At 33.2% G+C, this 27123-nt stretch overlaps 1 protein-coding gene and 1 long non-coding RNA gene across 5 annotated transcripts in view; both read right to left on the reverse strand.

Annotated features, from left to right (window-relative positions):
• The window catches only part of RSRC1 (arginine and serine rich coiled-coil 1), a 349746-nt gene that overhangs the window by 30250 nt on the left and 292373 nt on the right, over positions 1-27123 (reverse strand). The window lies entirely within an intron of this gene.
• Positions 5935-25795, reverse strand: LOC116665657. Its single transcript, XR_004322260.1, has 4 exons — positions 25724-25795; positions 22186-22192; positions 19527-19534; positions 5935-5947 (listed from the first exon to the last, which is right to left on the reverse strand). It is a non-coding gene; the product is annotated as an uncharacterized LOC116665657 (long non-coding RNA).

Genomic DNA, 27123 nt, shown 5'->3' on the forward strand with positions numbered 1-27123 from the left:
TATAAACAAATCAAATTAAGGAATGTAAAAAAGATAATAAAACAAAATCACATTGGATTAATTCTAGGACCACAGAGTTGGTTTGACATTAGAAGATATGTTAATGTAATTCATAACACTGTCTGATTAAAGCAGAAAAACTAAAAACCTGAAGTCTTTAACAAAATGCAGTATTTGAAATTAAAAACAAACCAGGCAAGGAAGAAAATATCTCTAACCTGAAAAAAGATTGTACCCCTCCTCCCCAAAACTACACCAAAATGAAAAAGGTAAGGCAAATATACTTAATGGTATAATGTTAAAAACCAACATCTCTATGCTCACAAGTAGGATAATGATGCTAGCTATTATCGTTTCTATTAGGTAGCGGTGGTCCTAGTCAGTGCAGTAAGTTTTAAAAAAGAAACACATGATATAACAAATGGAAAGGAAGAAACAAAAAGGTTACTGTTAACAGATATTATTATCTATGTAGAAAAACCAAAAGTAACTACAGATAATTTATTAATTAGGTACAAAATCAGTATTCAAGAGTCAACTGCATTTGTGTACATCAGCCATGAGCAGAAAATATAATTTAAAAATAGTATTTTAATAGTATAAAAATGTAAGGCATCTACAAATGGATCCAACAAATGATATGGTAGTCTGTTATTAAGAAAGTTGTAGAAGTTTATTAACAGATACTAAAGAAGACCTAGGTAAGTATGCAGAGTTATACCATGTTAAAGCATAAGACACAGTATCATAAAGATATAATTACTTGATAATCAAACTATAGATTCAATAAAAATACCAGCATATCAATTGGTCAGTCAGTCTATTTACTTATCTATTTAGTGAATCTCAAAAAATTCATTTTCAAATTTAAATGGAAAAGTAAAGATTAAAAATAACCAAAATATTCATGTAGAAGCAAAATGAGGTGAGTGACTTGTCTTATCAGATATCAAGACTTATTATGAACCTAGGAACTAATACATGCACTATTAGTAACAAGGATAAATAAAATTGACAAATACAAGACAGAGAGGCCAGAAATAGTCTACACAGATTGGTAAACCTGGTTGATGATGGAGCTGGCATTGCAGTCAAGTAGGGAAAAGGGAGGAGTACTGAATAAATAATGTGGGATAAACAGTTACCCATAAAAAAAAAAAAAGGACCTCTATAGTGCACCATATACAAAAATCAATTCCAGGTAGATTAAAGGTTTAACCATGAAAGAAAATTTTTAGAAGACAAAATATGAGAATATGCTTATGATTGTGAAATAAGGAAGAATTTCTGAAATGGGATGTTAAAAAGTACAAAACAAGTTCAAATACATAAAAATTAAGACCTATTGAGAGAAGATATCTGCAACACAGATTGACAAAGGATGATAAAACCAATAGAAAACTGCATTAAAAACTTGAATAAGCATGTCACAGATGAAGAAATACCAATGACCAATATATACAATGAGAAGATACTCAACTCCATTAGTACTCTTAGAAATGCTCATTCACACCAGGATCAGAGACCCTTTTACAGTCACCACATTGTGACAATAAAATCATACACTGCAATGATGAAAAAGGCTGGAAATATCAAGTATGCGCAGGATGTGAAGCAACCAGAAACGTTATACAAATACCTGTGTGAGTAAAGGCTGGCACCAATCACTTTGCAGACAATTTGGCACTATCCGGTAGAGCTGAAGATGTGTCTACCTTGTATCTCAGCAATTCTACTCCTAGGCATATATACCCTACAGAAATTCCTGCACATGTACACCAGAAGAGATGTACTATAATGGTTTCATCAACATTGTTTGTAACCGCAAAAAATATGAAACAACCAAAATGTCCATCAACAGGAGAATGAACAAATTTTGGTACATTCAGAAAATAGAATAGTTTACCACAGCAAAAATAAATAAACCACAACTATAGGCATTACTATGGATGTATATCATAATGCTGAACAGAAAAAGAAAGCAAGTCATAAAAAAAACCCACTATTTTTTTCAATATAAAAAAGTTTAAAAGCATCTGAAACTAAATGTTATATTATTGGAAATATACATAAATGTGGTGAAACGATACAGATAAACAAGAGAATAACAAGCACAAAATTCAGAACAGGTAAGACTGGAGATCACTGCAGAAGGGGTTTTCATTGTTCGGTATCTCAATTTGGGAGATAGGTGCAGGTGTCTGTATCACTGTTATTTTTATATATTTCATATATGCTATAAATAGCCTTCTGAATGTGTTTCACCCTTAACAAAAGTAGTTTAAAAGTGAACAAGATTAACAAATGGGTCTGGGAAAACTGGATATGCACATGCAAAAGAATGAAGTTGAACTTTTTCCTCCCACCATACAGCGAACTCCAAATGGATCACAGAGTTAAATGTTAGACCTAAAACTATAAAAGTCTTAGAAGAAAATACAGTAGTAAATCTTTGAGACTTTGCGGTAGGCATCTTTTTAGATGTGACAGAAAAAGCATAAGAGATATAAGATAAAGTAGATAAATTGTCCTTCATCAAAATGAAAAACTTCTGTGCTTCAAAGAATTCCTTCAAGAGAGTGAAAGACAACCAATAGAATAGGAGAAAGTAACTGCAAATGGTATTTCTGATACAGATTAAGAAATATTCAGAATACGTAAAGAACTCTTACACTAAACCATAAAAAGACAAATAACCAATTAAAAAGCATCTGAATAGATATTTTTCCAAAAAAGATATACAAATGGCCAATAAGTCCATGAAAAAATGTTCAACATAATTAGCCATTAAGGTGATAAAAATGAAAATCACACATATCACTTAATACCCACTAGGATAGCTACAATCAAAAAGACAATCACAAGTTCTGGTGTAGCTGTGGAGAGACTGGAACACTCACACACTACTGGTGGGAATATAAAATGGTGCAGCCACTTTGGAAAACAGTCTGGCAGATCCTACCATGGGTAAACAAAGTTACTAAATGATCTAGCAATTCTACTGGCAGGTTCATACCCAGAAGAAATAAAATCATAATCTACACAAATACTTGTACACAAATACTCATACCCGTACAAATACTAGATGAATGTTCATTGCAGACTTATTCATAATAAGCAAAAAGAAAAACATTTCAAATGTCCATTAAATGATGAATTGATAAATGAAATGTGGTAGATTCATATGATGGAATATTACTCAGTCATAAAAAGGAATGAAGGACTCATACATCCTATAATGTGGATGAACCTTGAAAACATTATGCTAAGTGAAGGAAGCCAGTCACAAAACAACGCCATATATTAACTGATTTCATTTATATGAAATGCCCAGAATATGCATATTAGATAGGCTGAAAGAAGATTAGTGGTTGCCTATGACTTGGGGGTGGGAATGGGATGAGGAGTAACTGCTAATGGATACAGAGTTTCTTTTTGAGGTGATAAATGTTCTAAAATGGATTGGGTGACGGCTTAAATATATTACAATTACCAAACTGTGTACTTTAAATGAATGAATTGTGTGGTACATGAATTATATTTCAACAAGGTTGGTATATTTTTTAAAAAGTGAATGAGAGGTAAAGTACTGGAAACTATGTGTGCAGGAAGAATCTGGTGGTGAAGGGAAACAGAGAAATAGGATGATGGTTGAAGGTTCAAGAAAGGTTACTTTAAGATAGGAGATCCTAGAGCATGCATTACTATTATTAAATGATACAGAAGACAGGGAACAACGAATGATGCTGAAAGGAAGAGTGATAATCAAGGGAGGAAAGTACTTGATAAGGCAAGAGAAGCCTGGTAATAGTATCAAAGGCAGTGATATCCCTAATACAAGAGTGAGGAAGAAGAGGATGGGAGCAAATTCCAGTTGCCTTATAGATGGGCAGGTGGCAGGATAGAGAAGTTCCTGTCCGATGGATTTCATTTTGTCAGTGAAGGATGAGGTAGACCATCAGCTAAGCACAAGCAGAGAGAAGAGGGTTTGGTAGGTTTGAAGAGAAAGAAGATATGACATAGTTGACTCAGGACAGTGAACCTGTTGGAACAACACAATGGGATGTATGTGCAGTTTGACATGTCTACTTGAGGTTGTGATGAAGAAAAAAATAAAAGAGAAACCAGTCAGTTAGTAAATGGTAGAGCTAGGATTTGTACTCAGATCTCTCTGACTCTTAAGAACCCTAAGGCCATGTTTTATCTGCTATAACACACTGCTAGGAAACTGTCAGCATCATATTAAAAATTCAACACTGAATCTCAGGTCATGGAATAATCAGAATCATTTTTCTATCAGAACTTATTAAAGAATCTGACAGTTATTTGGTGGTATCAAAGACGCCATCAAAAAATGAAAAACATTTTATATAAATAGTTCTTTTGTTTTAAGTATAGTACACAGGCATCAGGTTACTGGTATCAGTTATTTTCTAACTTAAATTTTGCAAAATACAGTATTCTTAACGTATTATGAAAAGTGAGTAAGTGTGGTGTGCAGGAATGAGGCAGTAATGCCTGTAGTGAGAACACAGTGGCTGAGTGAACACCACAGAGGTGGATGTTAGCTTACAGATGATGCCTCTGTCTAGAGAAGGTTACAGAGTTAAAAATCAAGTAGGCGCTGTTACTTCTGTTACCTCTTCCATGAAACCTTCCCAGAGTATTTTAATACCTTCTATATCATAGGGACCTCAGGCAAATATTCTAAACTAAACCAGTGCTAAAAGCTGCAGACACTGGTAGCAATTGAAGATGACCCCTAACAGCTTCCTTTTGGCCTGTTGTGTATGGCCAAAGAGAAAAGATTAATCTTTTTCAGTGACATGTCATTGATGCATAATGGGAAAGAATAGAATAAATAAGTAAGCAAATCATATATATATGTACATATATAAAAACAGAGCATATCTTGAGAGAAATGTAAAATGTCCCATCTATATGTATTTTAAAAGAAGGAAACAAGACAACATTTATTAAATATAATGAATATACTACAGACTTCAGTTATACGCTGTGGAGAGTTGAACAAAAATGGGGGATAGGGAAGAAACAGACACAGAGAGAGGATAAGGAGGCAGATGTGACACAGATAAACAAAAAAGGCATGAAAAAATAAGACGGAGAAATAAAAAGAAAAAAGATGAGAAAGAGATGAGAAGGAAAACAAATAGGATGTGGAGAGGAGAGATTTTTGACCTTATGATAGGGTGTCAGATGATTGGGCCATGTATAGGTTTGTTATCACGGCCTTGAAGTTGGCCAAGGATCTCAGATGCAAAGTCTAAACCAATTTAATACTCCTCACTGAAAGGTTAATATTAACAAACAAACAAATAAAAAAACCAACACAAAAATCCTTAATACCCTGGGTTAAAAACTGAGATAGTCTAAGAATTCTTATAAAAAAATTTCAGTTAAAATTGGAACTCCAGCATTCTTGAAGTCCATACCCCCACCCGTTTATTTCCTGAATAGAGAAAAATCCTAATTCTGCTACAAAACAAGAATTGTCACATTTTATTGTATACATAAAAAAGGAAATTTACTTTCATCAATCTAAATTACTCTTTTAAGGACTCCTAAGACCATAACATGTTTGTTTTTGGACAACATACATTTGTAGTATCAGCTAAAAAAAATCTGCTTATAATAAAGGTGTTAAAAAATTAGGAAAAAAAAATCTGCTGTGGGTAACTCTGTAGCCCTAACAAATTTCTTGAGGGTTTTTCATTAAGGAAGGGTCTGTAAATCTCTGCATGATAAGGCCTCCACACCTGGAGTGTATCATTTCCCTACACAAATCACTTGGTTTCAGCTGAGCTAAGCTTCATTCAGTTCTCAGTTATTTGAGAAACCATGTTCTCTTATCTCTAGGTTTCACAAATGTGTCCTTTACCTGAAACACTATCCCTTCCCCCTTTCATCTTAAATATGTTCTTTAACTCTTAGCTTGGAATTTACTTTCTCCAGAAATCTTCCCTTGACATATCAGCCTGATTCCTATGAGCTTCTATAACATGCAATACTTCAAGTATTTCCCTTAGGCAGGAATATCTATCATCTAGTCCTTACAAAGTGAATTTTACTTTTGCAAAATTTAGCTCAGATACCACTCCTTATGAAGCCTTCCAAAATCCCTACTGATTAGAGTTACCTGCTTCTTCAAACCCCCAACGTGACATTTATTTTATTCTCCTTATATTACTGCTTTGCACATTTTCTCCCCCACTAGCTAATGTACTACAAAAGAGCCCAGATGTATGTCTCCACACAGCACTTAGCTCATAGGAGGGATTCAGTGAGTGTAAGCTGGCTGAGTGAACGGACCAGGTGAAATTAATCCTAGGGTGGAAGCTGACCCGAGAGCTGGAGTCCTGTTTATATTAAGAGGGCTAATCTAAGAACAATACCTCCTAGGTAGTAGGTGCTTCCAGCTGGATGGAAAGACTACAGATTATAAGCAATATGAATCCCACAAGACAAAAGGCTATGTCATAAAAAAATGCTGCAGTAGCTATATAAAGTCATAAATAAAATAGTATATTACAAAAATTTTCTGGCAGTGACCTGGTAATAGATTCTGACTGAATTGATTACTCACTGACAGTACTCAACATAGTCCTGCAAATGCATCAACTATGTAATGAACAGCTATTAAGTTTATTGATTTTCTGATTTCCACTGATAGCTAACAGGCCAAAGCTACACATCAATATTTGTGTTAGTAATACCCAAGAGCTAACAATTTTGACAAATGAGAACCTCAAAAGTCTAAACAGTCCAAATTAATGGAAATTTGAAGGCCAAATCTCAGAATTTAAAATGAAATACCTAAGAAATGAATCGAATACACTTAATAACAGTGAAGTCAGGGTTAGTAATTTTTTTCCTCTAACAAACTTTAAAGGTTTCTTTTACCTTAATGACGGGATCACTTCCTAATAGGCCTACTAGGTATAGTTTCTATTTCATTCCACAATCAAGATCTTGAAGGAGGGAAGGTGTAGCTCAACTGGTAGAGCATGTGCTTGTCATGCAGGAGGTCCTGGGTTCAATTCCTGGCACCTCCTCCAAAAAATAAAGAAATAAAGCTAATTACCTCCCACTACAAAAAAAGATAAAAAAAAAAAAAAAGATTTTGAAGTTACATGGCCTCCAGCTAACACCTGGATAAACTTTACTAAATGCTTTCATATAGCTAGTGCTTAACAAAATTCTTGTAGACAGGCATTGTTTTCTTCATTTTTATATGAAGAACTGGAGTTCAGTGTGATTAAATAATATGGTCAAAGTCACTCAACCAGTAAGGAGAAAGGACAGTATGTAAATGTGAGTCTTTCAATTAAAATATAAAACAGGAAGTGGGAGGGTATAGCTCAGTGGTAGGGTGCGTGCTTAGCATGCATAACGTCCTGGGTTCAGTCCCCAGTATGTTGATTTAAAAAAATAATTAGACCTAATTCCCTACCCAAAATAAAAATAAATAGCAAAGGACCACTTCATTCTTTCACTCTTAACATAACTTTTCATTGCATATTACATTTATCGACTATATCATTACTAGTTTTACAGTATATATGTGTCTTCTGCTTTTTCATTCCTAACAAGTTTTCCTAATGCCACAGACTCTCTGAGAAAGTGTGGTAAGTTTTCTGAAGACTCGGGCTATCTCACTGAATGCTTTCATAGGTTCCTTTTACCTTTATACTATCTTCAGGGTTTATTCCAGTGGTTTTCAAAGTGTGGTGCTGAGACCAAAGCATCAGCATCACCTGGAAATTTTTTAGAAATTCAAGTATCAGTGCCCATCCCAGACCTACTGAATCAGAAACTCTGGGGATGGTGCTATAAATTTCAGGTGGATGTCGAGGCACACTAGAGTTTGAGAACCACTGGTCTATCCTATTCAAATAGAAACCTGATCCCTCAAGTATGCAAAAATGTGACAAATACATAAAAATCAAAGTTCTTATTCATAAGAATAACTATTCATGAAACAAAGTTTGTCCTATTTGTACCTCTAGATATATTTATGAGGACTGTACTACTAATATTTAATAGCCAGGGCAAAGAAATTAGGTAAGGGGAGTACTAGCGGCACACATACCACAAAAAATATAAATCCCAGAAAATTTTTGTCTTTATAACACATATATGTATGGAGATAAAGATAGATAGCATACATATGTGTGTAATTGTATTCGGTTATATTTGTAGCTATATTTTGGTATTAGAATTACTTTCTTAAGATGCTGATTTAAGCCAGGGCCAGCAAACTTTTTCTGTAAAGGGCCAGTTAATATGTTAGGCTCTGCAGGCCGTATGCCTCTGTCATAAATACTAGATCCTGCTGTTGCAAGACAAAAGCAGACACAGACAATATGTAAACAATGAGTATGGCTTTTGTTCCAACACTACTTTATTTACAAAACCAGGTGGTGGGCTGGATTTGGCAGGTCGGCTGTACTGTGCTGACCCCTGATTTAAGCTGTCATTAAAACACATTTCCATTACCTGAGCTCCCTGAGTGACTGAAGGCAGTGTGTACATAATCAGGAACCAAACGTTGTATAAATAATTCACACTGGAGATACTGGTTTATATGAAGAAAATACACAAAATGTGATAAATTAAGGTTATGTATATACCTTTAATGGTATCCACAGAATTAAATTCCAAGGAGACAATCTTTTTGAAGGGAAAGCTCTTAGAAATGTCTGTTCACTCCCAGTAAGGTATTATGCACTTAATAACTATTCACTAAATCTGTTGATTTAATGACCAGTGGGCTTGGTGACAACAAAAATATTCCACTTTGTCAACTGTCGCTGTTTAGAGCCAAGTGCATTCGTTTTTTTTGTACGTACTGAGACAACATAAAAACTCAAGGGTTTGGGATATATAAACTGAGTTCAAATCTTAATTCTTGTCTTATTAGTATTATGACTACAGGAAAATGATTCAATCTTTCCAAGACTCAGTTTCCTTACCTGTAAATTGTTAAATACCTTAGCAGAGTCTTGTGAACATAAAACTAAATGAAAAAAACAAAACAAAACAAAACTGAATGAGAGAACTAAATGAGAAAAGCATAGTGCTTGGCACAGTATAGGTTTCTTTGCCCTGAATAGGCCACTGTGCTTCCCTGCTTGCTAAGTAAGCCCTGATGATATAAAATATTTTAATTTTTCCCTAACTGCATTTAAGATAAGGGAGAATATTATAATGCTCAAGTGATAAAGTAATTTCAAGAATTTTTCTACTAAACCTTTTAAGTAAGCCCCAAATCCTCAGCCCTTTATTTTTTTACTAACTTAGGTATGATTTTTGTTCCAGGCTTAAATCTTTCTTAATGACTTCTATAGATAGATTTTTAAAAATCTTATTTTCTCTAGTTTGACCCATGTATGGAGCATCTCTCTAAAAAAGAAAGTTGGTTTTGAAGCAACTCCAAAAGGGAGGCCTGGGACAAAAAAACATTTCTTATATTCTCTGCTCAGAATTTTCTTTTCCTTTTCATCCCTCAATAGAAAACAAAAGTCCAAACCTCAAAACATGAACATAGCACTTGACTAAAACTGCTTCAAAGGCTCCTACTCCTGGGCTGGGAGAATGAAAGTTTACTGTCACCTCCAGTGCAAGGTACTCACTTAGCAGATGCTTAGTTGTGAACAATGACCTACTGCTTCAGCTCAACAGGTGATGATTAGGGCTTCTTGTAAGATTTGTTAAAAGGGATTTAACAAGTCTTACTTTACTTCAGTCTGCTTCCCAGAATTCCCTGACTCCGTGGAAGATAAATGAAGGTGTACACTGTTGTAAAACCCCTGGAGTCAGATCAGGAACCACTGAGTAGAGGGAATTAACATAAAATACTAGACTGCCTCTTTCGGCCTATTGCTGTAAGTAAGGCTTGTACCCCAAGGACAAGTTTTCCTGATAGAAATGGCCACATTTTCAAGCAAGGTGACATTCAGAGCTTCTTTCTTTGAACCACATAGTCTTTGAAACATCTTCTTCCCCTTGACCTAGTTTTGATTTTTCCTCTTCACCACCACACATTTCTGTTGAGTTGGGGCAGGGGACTGAGGAGATGGGAGGAAAATAAATTCTTAGTTATAAAGTAAGACAGCAATGAGATTGCTGAGCTAGATATGATCTTCAAGATTCCTCTTAGCTCTATCATTTTATGAGTTTATTTATTTGAGAGGTAAAGACAGGGAAAAAATCCCACTTAGAAGAAGAAATAATATGTTAATTTGAAAAGTAACTGAGAACAGAAGTCATTTAACCAGAATATGCTGGCAATTTATTTACAGGAAAAAAAGGAAGGGAAAATAAGAGAACACCCTCACGCACGGCCTAGCCCTTCTACCCCCAGCCTACTTCTGGAGGATGTCCTGGAGCAGAACACATTTAGATCAATTTCCTATGCCATCTGCAGCTATCTAAAGAGCATTCTGTAATGAAAACAGCCTAAGAGTAGCTTTGGCTAGATTTGTTCAGAATTGTCCAGTTTCAGAATGAGAGTACTATTTGATTGAAAATACATCATATTAAAAATTGTCTTAAGTTATTACTTAACAGTACTAGGAAAGGCTTATATTAAATAAATACAACTTAGAAGTTTTTTTCAAAAAAACTTTATAAACAAATGCTACCATGATGTAAAAAATTCTCTTCAACATATCACAATAGTATCCTTATTTTTGTATTCTACAAAGAAGGCAAAACTCCTGGATAAAGAATATAAGAACATTCTACTCAGAATGTTCCAACCCATATCACCAGGTGCCAAAAGTACTAAAGGTTTTCACTGTTGGTATGTTCTGTAATCATACATGAAAATTACAATGAGTTATCTTCACTTTCACTACTTCGGCATATAATTTGACAATGAAGGATGACTGTATTTGTTCAAGAATACTAAATTGTTATAAACGCAAAGAGGTTAACCAAATCAACCTAAAATTTTAAGTTGAAGTCCCCTTTCAGTTGCCAATCAGTTAAAAACATACAATTTTAGCAAGGTCAAGCATATTGAAACGCTTAACATTCTTCATTCAGGATCTAAAGAACAAAACAAAAACAAAAAGAAAATAAACCAATAAACCCAAAACAAAAAACCTGGCATTCCATTAATCCTGGGTAATTTTGAAATTAATTGAACTATCTAGCTGTGAAAACCAATTTAACTTACCCCACAAATAGGGTAGTGTTCATCTATACCCTATACATCTACTTAATGTAGGTACCTACATTAAGAATACTTCTCAGTTTTAAATATCAAATTAAGAAAAAAATCTTTAATGGACAAAGAGGTTTTCAGTAAAAGTGCTGCTACATCTTTATTTCATTTCTTTTAGAGTTCTTTCTTCTGGCCCATCTCCTTGTAGACAACAGGAAATGAGAAATCTATTACATAAATCACATTACTGAGAAAACCATGATAAAATCACCAGTTTTCGTTGATCTCAAAATAGGGCAACAGAAGATAATAACTGAAAAGCAAAAGTTTTATATAATGTACTGACCTCACTTAAGTATCACAATAATACATGATGTCTCCACTCCCCCCACAAATTATTAGAGAGGTTTGTCTTCAACTGCTAAAATTACACTTGTGAATCTGTTATGTTAAATTAGTGTTCAATGCCGCTGTTAATCTTTGTCCCATTAAGTTATAAAAGCAATGTGTTTAATAGCTGCACAATCTTCACAATCTTAGCTGTACATGTATAATATGAACACTAATCAAGATCACTCAGCAGGTCAACAGATTAAGATCAGAGTCAGTCTCCATCTCCTAGGCTCCAGGCAGAAATTTCTCTCCATTCACCTACAGATTTATTATATGTGATCTCAACACTATCCCATACTGTAAGTAAACATATACATTATGGACTCAAATGTCTACTTTATATAAATTAAATAGTTACAAATAACACCTATACCTTATTTGAGAATTCATTCTTAATCTACTTCTAATAAAAATAGCAAATACTATTACACAGAATGATTATATAAATCTACAAACAAAAGAACGACATTTTGTAGCTCTACATAGTGACACTTCACAGCACTATGCAATGCTTTTATGCACAAGGTTTTGCTTCATTTTAAATACATAGGATAATTTTTAAAATTACATTAATAATAATTTCATTTTAAAAATTATTTTAAAATGTTTTAAATTGAAATATAGTTGATTTATAATATTGTATCAGCTTCCCGTGTACAATATAGTGATTCAAAATTTTTATAGATTATATTCCATTTAAAGTTATTACAAAATAATGGCTATATTTTCCTGTGCTGTACACTACATCCTTGTTGCTTATTTATTTTACACATAGCAGTGCCTCTTAATCCCCTACCCCATCTTGCTCCTCCCACCTTCCCTCTTCCCATTGGTTCCACTACTTTGTTCTCTATATTTGTGAGTCTGTTTCTGTTTTGTTATATACATTTGTTTGTTTTATGTTTTAGATTTTGCATATAAATAATAACAGAGTATTTGTTGTTTTCTGTTTTTGTTATATTTATTAAATTTTTAAAGCAATAAATAAATTTTCAATTAAAAACAAGCCATAGCACTTTTGTTTTCGTTGTAACTAGTTCAGTCATAGTTACCCACGAACTCCTTTTACTGTTTTTTGAGACATGATGGACAATGTTCCTTTGGTTTTCTGTGTTAAGAAAATACTCACTTTTATACATTATCTCAGTATTCTCTAGTTCAGAAATTCAACTACATTATCTTTCAGAAAGTTAGTAAGATGCCAATCTCTTTTCCTGTTTCACCATGAAACCATCCTACATTTTTTAATCTATTAAAAATGATACTAAAGCTATAACAGTTTAATAGCAGATTGAAACGTATAATTTCTTTTTAAGGATGAATAAAGTTTGACCCTAGACTAATAACTCAACCAACAATATCACATATAAAACAAATTCTGAATCTTTTATATCATATATATCATGCTAAGTTCTAAAGTAAACTTACCTGACATACATACTGATATTCTATTTACTGGTTTGTTTTTTCTATATATTGTAAAATACTGTGGCATATCAGATCCACTATCGCTTTATTTTATATTGCTCTATATATCTTCCTAATTTGTCCCACATTCTTTTTTCTTACAAAATGTCAATAAAAATATTAAACACACATATACAAAGATCATAGCTAATGCCAGATGTTGAGAGAGTCTCCTGAGACCAAAGATTCCACACCAGGTGGTTGAGCCAGCCTAATGAAGCAGCACATGCTCATGAGGGACACAAAGGGTGGACTTGGAGGGACCTGCTCTCATTTGGTTATTTATGAAAGTATACAGAAGGATTTCAAATCATAGTAAAAATGCAATTAAATCAAAGTCTCTCACTTACATAGCAGCATTTTTTTGGTTAAAGGTCTTAAGTATACTTTGGTAACAAGATATATTTCCAGCTCTTCTATAAGTGGTAAAAATGAAAATAAACAACTTTTCTTTAAGTGGATTAAAACACAAACATCATTTCTTAAAACTTAATATGTTTCTTGTATCAAAAGACTTAAAAACGTGAGTTCAGGTCAGTGCTATTACAACTAACTTTAGTAAATGGACTGACCATAAAGCATGACCTTAGGCAATAACTAGTGAACCAGAGAGCATTTTAATATATTTTCTTATCACCAAGTGAAGCACTTTAAGTTATTACAGCTAGGCAGCATGACCTCATACAATTGAATCATGCTAGAGCCAAATAGGCTAATGTCTTTGATAGCAATTAGATAAAGGTAGGATGTTAACTTTTACTGTAAGAAGTGTTAAACAAAGAGACGCATCTCCTGGCTTAAAGAAGTTAGAAAAACTACTCATTTAACAGTAGAGGTTAATGTGGGAATGGCCTCTTTCATCTGTCAAAAAGAAAATTAATTTTATTTTTAAAGTTACCAGGGAATTTTATTTCTATAACAGATACTTTGCTAGCATTATTAAAGTTTCTAATAATATCTTAATATATTCTAATATCTCACATTTAAGCACCTCCTCTTTAATGTCTAACATTTCCAGCACTGACTGAGAAACATCATTTTGTCAGTCATCATCACAAAGAACTGCTTCTCTGAGCTGACTATGGCAGGTCACAATAGAGAATTTGAATGATAAAATATTAGGTACTAATATCGTATTTCATCAAATCTCAGATGTCATTGATTGCAATACACAATTCTCTTACACATCAGGAACAAAGAAAATGCTGTCCAACTATGGCACTATGCTTTCCTATAACAGAATTTTTTAGCTGCACTTATTAAAAGAGCTCTTTTAGACTGAAAACAGACTTTTTAAAATTACATACCGCTCTTGCACATACATAAAAAGACAAAGACAGAGAAATAAAATGGCTGGGGTATTTCTAAATATAAATTTTCTGACTCTTTCAACTTAGGGTTGTAGGTGCCTATATTTTTGCTTACAATAATGTTCTCTGCCATCAGGAGCACTTGTGAGGCAGCCTTTCTTAAGAGGGTGCTCCACTATTGTCTCTGGGTTTTCTTCCAAATTACTGATGCTCATGCTCATTCCACAAATTTTGTTGGAAATTAAAAAAAAATCAAAATTTGATTGGAAATTTTGGCACTTTCAAAATTATACTATTGAATATTTAAACAATCAGTGACTGGTTAAAAAGGAATATGATTAAATATGAAACATGACTATATGCCCGTTCTTATACATGGTGAATCATGATTGTAACTAGTTAGTACAACTGCACAGAGCTGTTGTTTCCAATGTCTGTGCTGCAATGCTGGCTAAAAATCAGAAGAACCTGAGAAACTTTAAGAAAATACATTGGCTCTTGGATTGACTCCGTCAAAATTCAGAAAAATATAAAGTATTATGAATCTAAATATTTAAAAACCACCCTCAGGTGACTCTGATGTATGCCAAGCTTGGGAAGCACTGGTACAGCATGTTGCTGTGGAAGCCAAGATCAAGGTCCAATTGCTGGGTGGGCTAGTTGGCTGTAACATAGTAAAAAGGGCTCTGAATATAAAGTTAGGATATGAATTTTCAAATTCCACCTAGTTACTACTTACTAGTTGTATGACCTTGAATGAGTCACTTAAATTGTCATGTTTCCTTATTTATAAAATGAAAATACATAATTCAAAGGGTGGTTGTGGGGCCGAAATTAGGTACTAGCACTGGTAAAAGCACTTGGTATAAACTCAAAAAATGTTCTGTCACCTCCCCCACCACCTACATGTTTACTCCAGGCTTGTTCCATACTGACAGATTTGAAAAATGTAAGCAATTTCCTCAAGGCATTCCCCAATTCTCTCAGCTGCAAGTAATCTCCCCCTTTCTCACAGGCAGTCTACCTGTATCTCTTTACTGAAGCTTATTACTGCTTTGTTTTATACTCATTTATGCACATGACATATCCTCCCTAATAGGCTGCAAACTTTTTTAGAGCAAGAACTTTTCCTTATTTATCTCTTGAGCCCTTGCATTTAACATGGTGCTTGAAACAGATTTGGGGCTTTGCTAACAGAAGGATATGAATGTAATAGCAAGAGAGTGATCCATTTCCCATACTGACTTCTTCCTTCAAAAAGCTGTTAACTGTAAGAGGTCACTGCAGCTAAGTTAACACTATAAGTCAGGTAAAGGGGCATCAGGATGTGATTTACCAATTAGTCATTAGAAAATCAACTAACATTTACTTGAAGGCTAACAGAGGGAAGGACATTTAAAGAAAGAATAATATATTTCCATTTTCTTTGTCCAAAAATATCTGTAATAGTTCTGGGGAAGGGATGAGAATGTGGTATAGTACTGCTTAAAATCTGGAGAAAGAACAATTGGTATGGCTGACAAATAGTCAACTAAGCATATTTGATGAAATAAAAATTAATTTTTTCTTTGATGCTTAAAAATAAGCTTTTAAGATCATGTCCTAAGTTCTTTTAAGTAGTGTATGAATATTTTACATACATGTGGACTTCACATCAACACAGGTAGACAATTCTTTTTAATTGAAGTTAGAATTTTTTCCTGTAATTTTTATTGTTTTAGAGAAAATTGTCTTTAAATAAAAACTTCAGGTCAGTGAAAATAATGCCCCTCTACCTTTTAAGAGTCAACCTGTATTGGAAAATGATCAGCTCATGTAAATATACCACATGGCTAAAAATAATTCACAAATCTTTCTAAATGTAACTTTGAGGTAGTAGATTCACCAATTTCAAAAAGTAGCCAGATAGTGACTGTCAGATGTGAGCAAAAATAAAACACAACATTTCGGAGCACATACACTGGGGAAGTAGGTGGAAAAGGGGTTCCTGTAATGGAAGGTGCACTCCCTTTCTAGCCACATGGATTTTAATCCACAGGAAAAGACATGATCAGAAGCAGAGCTCTGGTGTTGTATGTTGCTTTGGTGCTTAGTGAGAGATCAGATGCTATTAATGATCTTAATATATTTATATTAAACCCTTTGCGGAAGATTTTAAAAGACACATTAGAATCAGAACTGAGCTTGGCTTAATGTACATAATAAAATATTTGCCTTTAGCACCACTGTTTTCAAATGGATTTAAATGTTCATTTTTTAGAAAAGTTGGATATTAAATTGAGGAATTATTTCAGTTATTTGCCAAAGGTACAATCTACAGTTAACTTCAGGTAATGACTGACGACATAACCGAGTGGACTTTTTAGTAAACAAGATACATGAAACAGCCACAAATTTCATTCTTCGGTTATCGGGGAAAACAATTAGAATCTTTCTGAATCATATTGATAAAGTATATCTATAATAGTGTGGATTGATAATGAGTAAACACTGAGGAATCATACTGCAAAATAATAAAAACCAGTTGAAAAATGGGCTCTGTAGATTTATGACCAGGTTAAATTTGTTCAACATTTTGGTAAAATATTTAGCTTTCAAATACTAGATTAAGAAAAACTACCACATAGAGAAATGCATCTTCTAGTTTATATTCTAGGAAATTTATCTCCTTGCTATAACTGGAAAAGCTAAAACTAGAACACTTCCATTTTATATAAAAATTATAGTAAATATTCAATCCAGCTATTGGAGAGCTTTCTTACCATTCTCAGATTTAAAGCTTCCCACAATAATGTCTATCTATTTATTTACTCCTATTTATAACTAGTAATTAATAGCTTCTATGAAATAATATTTTTCTAAATATTAAAAAATTATAAATTATTTTGGAATAAAGAACTGAGTTTTTGATTAAAAAATTTCTACCCTTGAAAAGCACAAAAATATACTGCTGCTAGAGAACTGCCTGAAGAGATTAGAATTACTATATATTTTTGAAACTAGTATGCATAGCTTAATCATGACTCTCTTACATGACAGGCTATTTATTTTTACATTTTACACACCAGCAAATCTTCATAGCGGTATATGTGGATTTCACTGTCTATTTTGAACATTTTATATTATACCAATGGCTTACTTACTTTCATTTAAAAATGATAGTGAAATTCCCCTAATAACCAATAACATCTTTCTTTTTTGTACTCACTCATTCTTTCTGCCCACGTGGGCCTCACTTCTAAGCCCATTCAAAATGATGTTTTCCAAGCATGTGCCACATGACTTGTTCATATAAATGGAGCAAATTAAACTGTCTCCACATATATCCTATCACATTTGTAGCCCTGATTTCTCTCTTTAACACGTGGCCAAGACACCGTATTATCTGCCTGCAGAGGTTGACCTCAGGATATTAGATTCTGCCACATAGCTCTCTTGTACTAAACCGAGGGGAAACACTTAATCACCCCTGCCTTTTCAGGAAAAAATCAACTTTAAATTTACCATGATGAAAAATCAATAAACCAGTAATTGCTTGGCTTATCATTGCATGGAGGAACAAATTGGGAAGCGAAGCTTAGCGTCCACACAGATTTCAGTGAGACACATGGAGTTTCAGGATCACTAAGCTAGAAAAGGAAAAGGTCTCAGAGTGATAATTAAATCTACTCATGCTGATTTTCTGCCAAATTTATTTCCCAAGAGTATATAAAATGCTTCACTGTTTACTAGTCAGCCATAACTAATCAAATCAACATCACACAAACATATACAAGAAACAAAAAATGCAAATTCAAGACTGTAGGTATCAAAATAATACATTCCTGAGAATAAATATTAATATAAAGTTACTTTTAAAATTAAAAAGATTACTTACATTTCTGTCTTTTTAAAGCTCAAAAGTATATTTCTTTCCTTTGTAAATGCCCATAAACATTTTATTTCATCAGCCAATACAACATTCTACTTACTTCATTCATAACTTTTCAATTCTAAATTGTAAACATTTTCAATTAAGCAGCAACACTTAAAAATAAATCTCAAACCATGAAATATTAAATATTTTAAATTCCAAGAATGATCTTTCTGGCTTATTTTACTTGGGTTCTCTATGCTCTGCTGACACAAATACATGTTATCACATCTACTAAATTAGTCCATTATTCCTATATATTTTTACCACATTAAATATGAACTACCAGACCTATTGTCTAAAATTAGGCTTTACAAATAAACAGAGATGTATTGTTAGAAACAAAATGAGGAATACACATCATCTTTCCTACAAGGAAAACACATACCAGCTGAAAATATTACTATACATGTTTAGTGGTTAAAAAATTATTACAACTAATAGACCTAATTTAATACAGCAAATTAGCAAAGTTCCAATGGAAGTGCAAATGTAATCGCACCCAAACATTCATATTAAGAAGAAAAAGGAAGATGAAGCTTTTTCTTTCCCTTTTTCTTTTGTTAAAAAATGATTTTATGTGTGTCCTTCAACTGGCTACTGGGACTATGATAATTAAAACATTTAAAACAGCACAAGCCCCCCAGTCTCTAATCTGAAGCTCAGGTCAGCTGTCTGTAGATTCTAATTTGTCCTCCATTTGTATTCATGACAAGAAAATACTGAATATTTAACAGCAAACCAGCAGGAGGGGGCATTGTGGGCTTAGAGGTTAAATAATTTGATTTCTGTGCAGATTACATGTAACATCCAACATCTAATCTCACACCTGATTTGGCAATACAATTACAATAAAAATAATGTAGAGACAGTATAACTGTAAAGTGGAGAAATAAGAACTTTTTTCCAAAGGGTTGAGAAACAATAACTATTTAAAGTATCATATTTGTCTATTATATTCCTAAGGCCTAACTTTTCAATAATAATAAGATGAAAATAACAAAGTATGACAGTTGATAAGAAAAGTAGGTAATTTCTATGTTCTTTTATAGGCACTATAAGTTCCATCTATTTTTGCTCACTAAAAAGCAGTGAAATTTACAAACAATACAGGGATATGGAGGGGACTTTAAGAAGTCATCTTGTCCATTCTCCTGCCTTTAGGCAGACCACACTGAAACAGAAGCTTTGTTTTGATCTGAGATAAAATTCCATCTGTTCAAAAATCCAAGAGCTGTTTTAGAAGAACTACTACTTTTTCTTAATGCTGCATGAGAGAAGAATAATTAAATGGAAAACTAGAAGTTGAAAACTCAACTTCTTTAAAACATCATGGATTTGATTAAAAGTTACATAGAAAACTGAATTAAAGAATAATATTTGCTGGATTATGATTTATGTTACACAGTAAAAACAAAGATTATTAGACTTACTAACCACATGAAAATATGCAGAAATGCAAATACATTTTGATTTTAGTTTTCAGTATTTTGTTATAATTATTTTTTGGATAAGATCCTCTGCAACTATGTTGATCTATTTGTTTTTTCTTCTACTGAGTTGTAGCCTTCTCTTCCTAAGTGTGAATTTTATCATACTAATTTGTTAATTCACTATTGAAAAAGAATGTATAAATTTTAATAAGACTGAGGACAAAAACAAATACAAGCTTATTTGGAAAATAAATAAGAAATAAAAACACTAAAGGATTTTATTTAGCTGAACTTACAGACTGATAAGATCCAATGTCACATTTTTAAAATGAACTCTCTACTCTTTGAGTTTTTGAAATTCCTTGGAGGGTCATTATTTTTAATTATTACACTAATTGTACTGTGCTGGGTGCTGGACACACCTAAGGCAAGCAACACACAAGCATGGTCTCTGCTCTCCTGCAGCTCACATTCTAGCAGAGTAAATATTATTATTATCATTAAAATGATAAAAATCAGGGAGTTGATCAAATTATAAAATGGAAAAGAGTATAGAAAGAAAAACAGGACATGTCCATACTTTCAAGAAGTTTTCAATATTTAAAATAATATCCATTAGGCTTTTTAAAAAAAATTACTTTTGCTTGATTCCTGTGTTTCTTTCCTGACAGTAGCTCTGTGGGCTGCTTTGCCCTATCTCTTTTAGGGACTGGCAACTTCAATGCAGCTGATATTGTTAAGCAAAACAAAAACAAAATCACCCCAAAAAACCCTTCAATGCTCTTGGCCAACTTGAATTCCAAACTCACAGACTTTTCCAATCATGCAGTTTAGTTTCCTGTTTCTGTAGGCCATTTCTCAGAGCTCAGAACTGAGAATTCTTAATTTTTGTTTGAAAATTGTAAGTCTGTTGAATTAGATTCAAATGAGCAGTTTCAAGGTCTCTAAGTCCACTTCCACAGAGATTCAGAGTTCCTACTTTAACATAGCTGTGATGACATGCCCTGGATTATGCCAATTACAACACCCCTGGACAACCACTTCATAATAATGAATTAAATCATGTTTAAAGGCATAATAAGGCTCTGTAATTAATCTCAGATTTTAAATATAATCTGAGAATTTTAAAAAGTGCACAAAAATTTTATTTTGCTTAAGTGAAATTAAGTTGATATTCTTCCAAAACCAAAAAAACCCACAACACATATGAATTTATAGATTTTGTGCTAGTCACCTTCCACAAATTGAATATGGTTTCAACACACTGCAGTTATGCCCAAATGTCAGTTACTGGTAAACAGGCTCTGGTGTTTATGATTTGCCTAATTACAAGAGACTATAATATAAAAATTATGAAAAAAATTTCTAATTCAGAGAACTTTCAAATCCAATGTACAATTTTTTTTCTCCAAATATCTCAACAGGCATTTCAGTATATGAAAGGAAGTTCTGTAAAATATCTTTTTGACTTAAAATACATCATATTCTAGATTAATTAAGTGACTAGGCTAGTTAAAGGCTAAATTAATAAGTCTAGGGAAAGAATAAAACATTTTGAAATGTACAGTTGGTTGAACTCAACTTTAGGGCTTTTTATTCTTTAGAAAGAAATCCAAAATAATTTGGTATATTTCTCTCCATTCAAAATACCTCATTCCAAAAATTCTAAATTAACACAGATTTCTTTAAAGTATATTAATAGATGGAGAACTTTAACTTTTAGGGAGAAAAAGTCTCATTTCCTAAGTGTATGATTTCTACTCCTTTCTTTCCCTGTAGTTTTGCATACTATAGGAATTCTGCCCAGTTCTAAAGGTGAACACTGAGCAAATACATGTGAAAGATAAACCTGAAGCTGCTAAACAGTAACCCTTGACTCTTGCTAGAGAAAACATTCTTCTGAATAAAAACATTGAAAGCTTGAAAGCGAGATTTGTAATTTCAAAAATGAAGCGAAAATGGGGGTAATCAAGATTTCTAGAATAGTATTTGATACCTACCTACTAGCTCATAATCTGTTAGTAGTAAGACCAATGTTAAGGGTGTGTTGGATCAGTTAAGTAAGTCATTTTACAGCTACTGGCAGTATCACAAACATGACTGCCCTACCAAGTTTGTGCTGTTCATCACAAAATGTAACAGGAAAAGGCTTGTTAGTTCAGTGTAGAGACATCATTAGCAGGAAAATATTATCAAATAACAGGAGTGACTATTTTGAGTAAAGTACTGTACAAGCACTGAGATTGCAAAAAAGTGTGAGATGCACCATTTCTGCATTCAAGGTACGTAAGTTGGTTGGGGAGATGAGACTTAAAATAATGTGACTGGTTTTAAAAAAACAAACCTGAACATGTAACTGTTTTCCATCAATGATTAAATCACTGTTTTAACAGTTGGATTTTCATAGCCTACTGCCCACCCACAATATGATTTTCCTGGTTTACCATGCAATCTTTTGAATAATCTAAATGTTGTCACTCAATCCCTGGAGGTTGGATTATCTTTCTGTCAGTACTGTTAGACATTTGAAGTCATATCTGGTGCGCTAAATGGGTATCAAGCTTGGTTAAACTTTTCAGGAAGGCAAAAACAAAAACAAAACTGGGCAATGTTGTAAGGTCACAAGGCTTGGTCCACTGTATGTCCTGAAAACTGACTCCACTGAAGGAGACAACAATAACTTGGATGCATTAAAGCCAATCTCATTTCCAAAAAATGTAATGTACCATTTCCTATCATTAGCTACAAAATAAATGGTTTAGAGCAGTAGTTCACACATGCGACTCTATAGGTTGGTGCTGACTGACTAAATAACAACAGTGAGCTTGTCCTGATTCCTCTGATCTGGGGTGAGGCCTGGGAATCCACACACTGTACTTAAAAAGCTCCCAAGGATGTTCTTATGACTGTGTGCAGAAGGCACGTGCTTGTATTATTTGTGTTTCTAAGATCTCATTAATCCAATGGATTTATAAAATCTATTATAATTAGTAAATTCCAAAAATGAAGAGGCATACAAAAATTAGTCCACAATGATAAAATGCCATATGATTGCTGATATCTCCCATAAATTTGTCATATTTTTGTTAATAAGTTTCTTCTGCTTAACTTTTCCACCCTTATCTTTAGTCTCAATCTTCTATGTATTAAATAATGAAAAGAACAACATTCTCCATTTTCTACTTCTTTCCCTAGATGTGTTTGTTTCATAAAACACCTGAATAATAAACCATTACTGAGGACTTTTTATATTAAAAATGAAGAGAAAATAAAGGAGTTTTTAGGACAAAACAGACCAGATTTCTGATTTCACAATCATTTCTACCAACTAGCTTTTCTTATCTACTTCAGAAATTTACCCAGGTTTCAATCTGATTATAGTTTAAGCTACTGCTGAAAAAGGACAAGGGAGGGAGAGGTTATAGAAGTGATATTCTGTCTCTGTGGATGTACAAGAATGTCTTTACCAAAAAAAAAAAAAAAAAAAACTCTTGATAGAGTTCATAAAAGATGAACATGAAAAGGAACAGACTGATAATTTAAGAATCTGGGAGGAGGGTGAGAGGAGTAGTCAGGATTGTGTTTTTGTATGATGTTTAAAAAAAGTTTCAATTTCACTATGTCTAAAAGTTTAATTTTTTTAGTTTTAATAAAATAGGCTCTTTTCTTACTCTCTGCCATTTCTACAAAAGAAATTACCACTGTTTTGTTTTTTATAAAAGTTCATAGATGTGGGATAGAATCTGGTAATAATGTAAAATAATTCTGACATTCTGGAGAAAATACTAATACTTTTTAATTTGGCAAAGTGGTTGGAGTAATACAATGCTATGTAATACAAATTCACAAATGTTAATTGGCAAGAGATTAAATTATCTGCATTTTCTATATCTCTTGAAGAATTATCAGACACAACATCAAACAATTCAAAATTTAGGAATACTGATTTACAGGAGTGGGATTTATCAAGAAAAAGAGGAAACCAAGAAAGTATTAACTTTGAAAGGTGTGTATATTCTTCATTCAAAACTCTGTTCAAATGTCATCTTATAGAACTTCCCTGAAGACACCATACAAATAATGACATCCCTTCCCCAACCTCTTTCTCATCATGTTCTACTCTTCTCCCAACCACTCATCTCTTCATGTATTACATATTTGCTTATTTGTTCATTATCTGTCTCTCCCCACTAGAATATGCTCCATGTTCTCTTTTCTCCTGTAGCCCCAGACTAGAATAGTGCCTGGCATGTAGGAAGTAGCTCAGTAAATACTTGTGAGATACATGAATGATTAACAATTATGGTAAATACTATGAAAAGACAGTAAGGGGCACAAAAAGGTAGTGTTACAAGGAGACGTGATTAAATCGTTAGGTAAAGATATAGTTCCTCTGAAGATACAACATTTAAGCTGATACCTGAAGTACTGGCCTACATTAGCCAGGCAAAGAGCTTTCCTGGTGTAGAGAAGAGTACAGGTGAAGGCCCTAAAGAAAGAGTTTCCTTTTTTTTTTTCTTCAGAATATGGGAAGATGTCCAACTGAAGATAAGTTAGCAAACATTTTCTGTTTCTATCCTCAGAATGAATTTCTGGACACTTGCCTTTCATTTAAATGAAATCATATTTCATTTGTAGTCTCTTGTGTCCAGCTTCTTTAACCATGCATAATATTTTTTATGTTGAAACATGTATCAGTAGTTCATTCACTTTTTATTATTGAATAGTATTCTGTTAGATGAAATTTTCCACATTTTGTTTACCCATTTACTTAGCTGATGGATATTTGAATTGTTTCCACTTTTCCACTACTGTGAATAATACTGCTATGACTATTTGTGTACAGATTTTTGTACAGACATGTTTCATTTCTCTTGGCTTAAATATCTCCATGACTGCAAGTGCTGAGTCATATAGTAAACTTATGTTTAACTTTTTAAGAAACCATCAAACTGTTTTCCAAAGTGTCTGTACTATTTTACATTTTCCTAAGCAATGCTTTACATTCTCTTCAGTTTCTCCATATCACCAACAGTACTTGCTATCGTCTTTTTGATTATAGCCATCTTAGTACATGCGAAGTGGCATCTCACTGTAGTTTAAATTTGCATTGAGGCTGGAAAATATAGCAATAAATAATTTATCTTTGTATGAAAAATTAAAATGCAGATAACCACTCAGATAAGCTTTCTTTTATTAAGGATTAACTGACTCCAACAACTATAGTTTGTCTATGTATAAAAAACAATTTTTTGGGTCTGTTTTTTCAGTACAGCTTGATTTCAGACAGCTCTATCTTCAGATGAACAACATCAATTCTGATGTCTGCTGTGCCCAAACCACTGATTATAATATGAGCTCTTCTTTAGTGCTTTACCACTCCTGGGGTATATAAATTGACTATGAAAAACTAAGAGCAAATCAGAAAGTTTCTCCCTACTTCAGTCATACCAACAAGGTGGAAGGAAGCCAAGAAATATTACACATATTCTAGTGAAGGATTCCTAAATAAAGTCTAATTTTGGAAATAGATTGTCACTCAATACATAGACCTAATATTTTGTTGACAAAAATATGAACCAGTTTAAAAAATGTGATTGCATTGAAACTGTGTTCAGATTAATGAATCAGTACTACTTTGGGAAAATTGCCTATTTTCTCTGTAACGTAGCTAAAGGACAGTTCTATACATTTCTGGAAGTTTAAAAAAAAAAGTTAGACTGGGCAATTTGATGGTTGTTAAAATACTGAAAAGCATTAAATTTCAACCCTGAGCAGTCCAGCGTTAGGGTGGTATTTTCACTTTGTTCCATTAACTAAACAAACAACCGAAGAATCCTCTACAATTGGAGTCAGTTATTGAAGCTTGTACAGAAGCAACTATGGTTCATTAGGAAAACTTCTGTTTTGGAGTTCATACTAAACATTAATTTCTCAATTATAAATGGGATTAATATTTCCTACCTTGCAGAATTGAAAAGAGTAAGTTAAATAACATACACTTGTGAAAGTTCACTGGAAATCAGAAAATACTATGCAAATAAAAGAAAGAGGTACCATTAGTTCTTTTCTGGCCTAAATTGTTCCCTTTTCATTAGGGTTTGTAGCTCTGGAAATATAAATTCTTTAAGACTGTACAGGTGGGGGGAGTGGGTATAGCTCAGTGGAAGAGCGCATGCTTAGCATGCATGAATGTATTCAGTCCTGGGTTAATCCCCAGGACTTCCATTAAAAAAAAAAAGATTGCACAGGGAAGCTCTTTATAAAACAAATGGAATGACTTTCCACATATGTAGTACAGGCAGCAAGTACTTACATGGTTGTAGCACTAAGCTTCCACATCTGGACTGCTTACTGAGATATATTTCTGACAAAATATGCTGCTAACAATCTAAACATCCCAAAATAGAGAAATTATTAAGTCATAGCATATCTATAAATGGGAATATTATACAACCATTAAAATGTATTCAAAGAACTCTTAATAACATGAGAAAATAACTGTATTATACAACTAGTGAAAAATGCAGAATACAAAATTGTAATATATCTGGGGGTTGAAAAGAGTGATATGGACTTGAGAAGTGGGAGGCAAGGTAAGGTGTGTTTATATTCCACCAGCAACTTTTTACTATGTAAAAATTTAGAGGCCGAAAGAATATGGCCTTCTCTGTACAGTGAGATCTCCCTTCTCTTACCTCTTACAATACATAGTTGATACACTAAACTAACATTGTACATGCTGCAGGATCTCAACATTATAAATGAACGACCATTAGGAGGATACACCAAAATGTTAGCCTAAGTTTTCTCTCTGGGTTGTAGGATTATGTGTATTTCTTTCTTTCTTTATACATTGTTCACATTTTCTATGAAATAGGCTCATAATATTTTTATAAAAACTTTAATTATATTTAAAAGAATGCTTCTAAGCAAAACAAAATGCAGTATACAAAGTCTTAAATAAATTTTCAAAATAGATTCTAAATAGTAATATCAATCCCCTAATTAAAAAGAAAAACACACTTAAATCTGGCAGTTCCACTCGTTATCTTTATGTTTTCTATCTCCAAAAAAGATATATGAATGTAAACTAGTTTTGGGGGAGGGAGATGACAGAATAAAATCCCTTTCAAAAGCGATACCATTATAGGATAGCACAGTGGGAAGTCATATAGCATAGCGGTTAAGCTCTTGGGCTCTGGTATTAGATCTGTACTCAAATATTGGCTTCAACTTAATAGCTGTGTGACTTATTAATATCACTTACTATTTAAAAGACTTTTTTTTGGTGGGGGGAGGCAATTAGGCTTACTCATTTATTTATTTCTAGAGGAAGTACTGGGGATTGAACTTAGGACTTCATGCATGCTAAGATTGCACTTTACTACTTGAGCTATACCTTCCCCCCTTATT

This window comes from Camelus ferus, chromosome 1, assembly GCF_009834535.1.
Source record: "Camelus ferus isolate YT-003-E chromosome 1, BCGSAC_Cfer_1.0, whole genome shotgun sequence".
NCBI lineage: Eukaryota > Metazoa > Chordata > Mammalia > Artiodactyla > Camelidae > Camelus > Camelus ferus.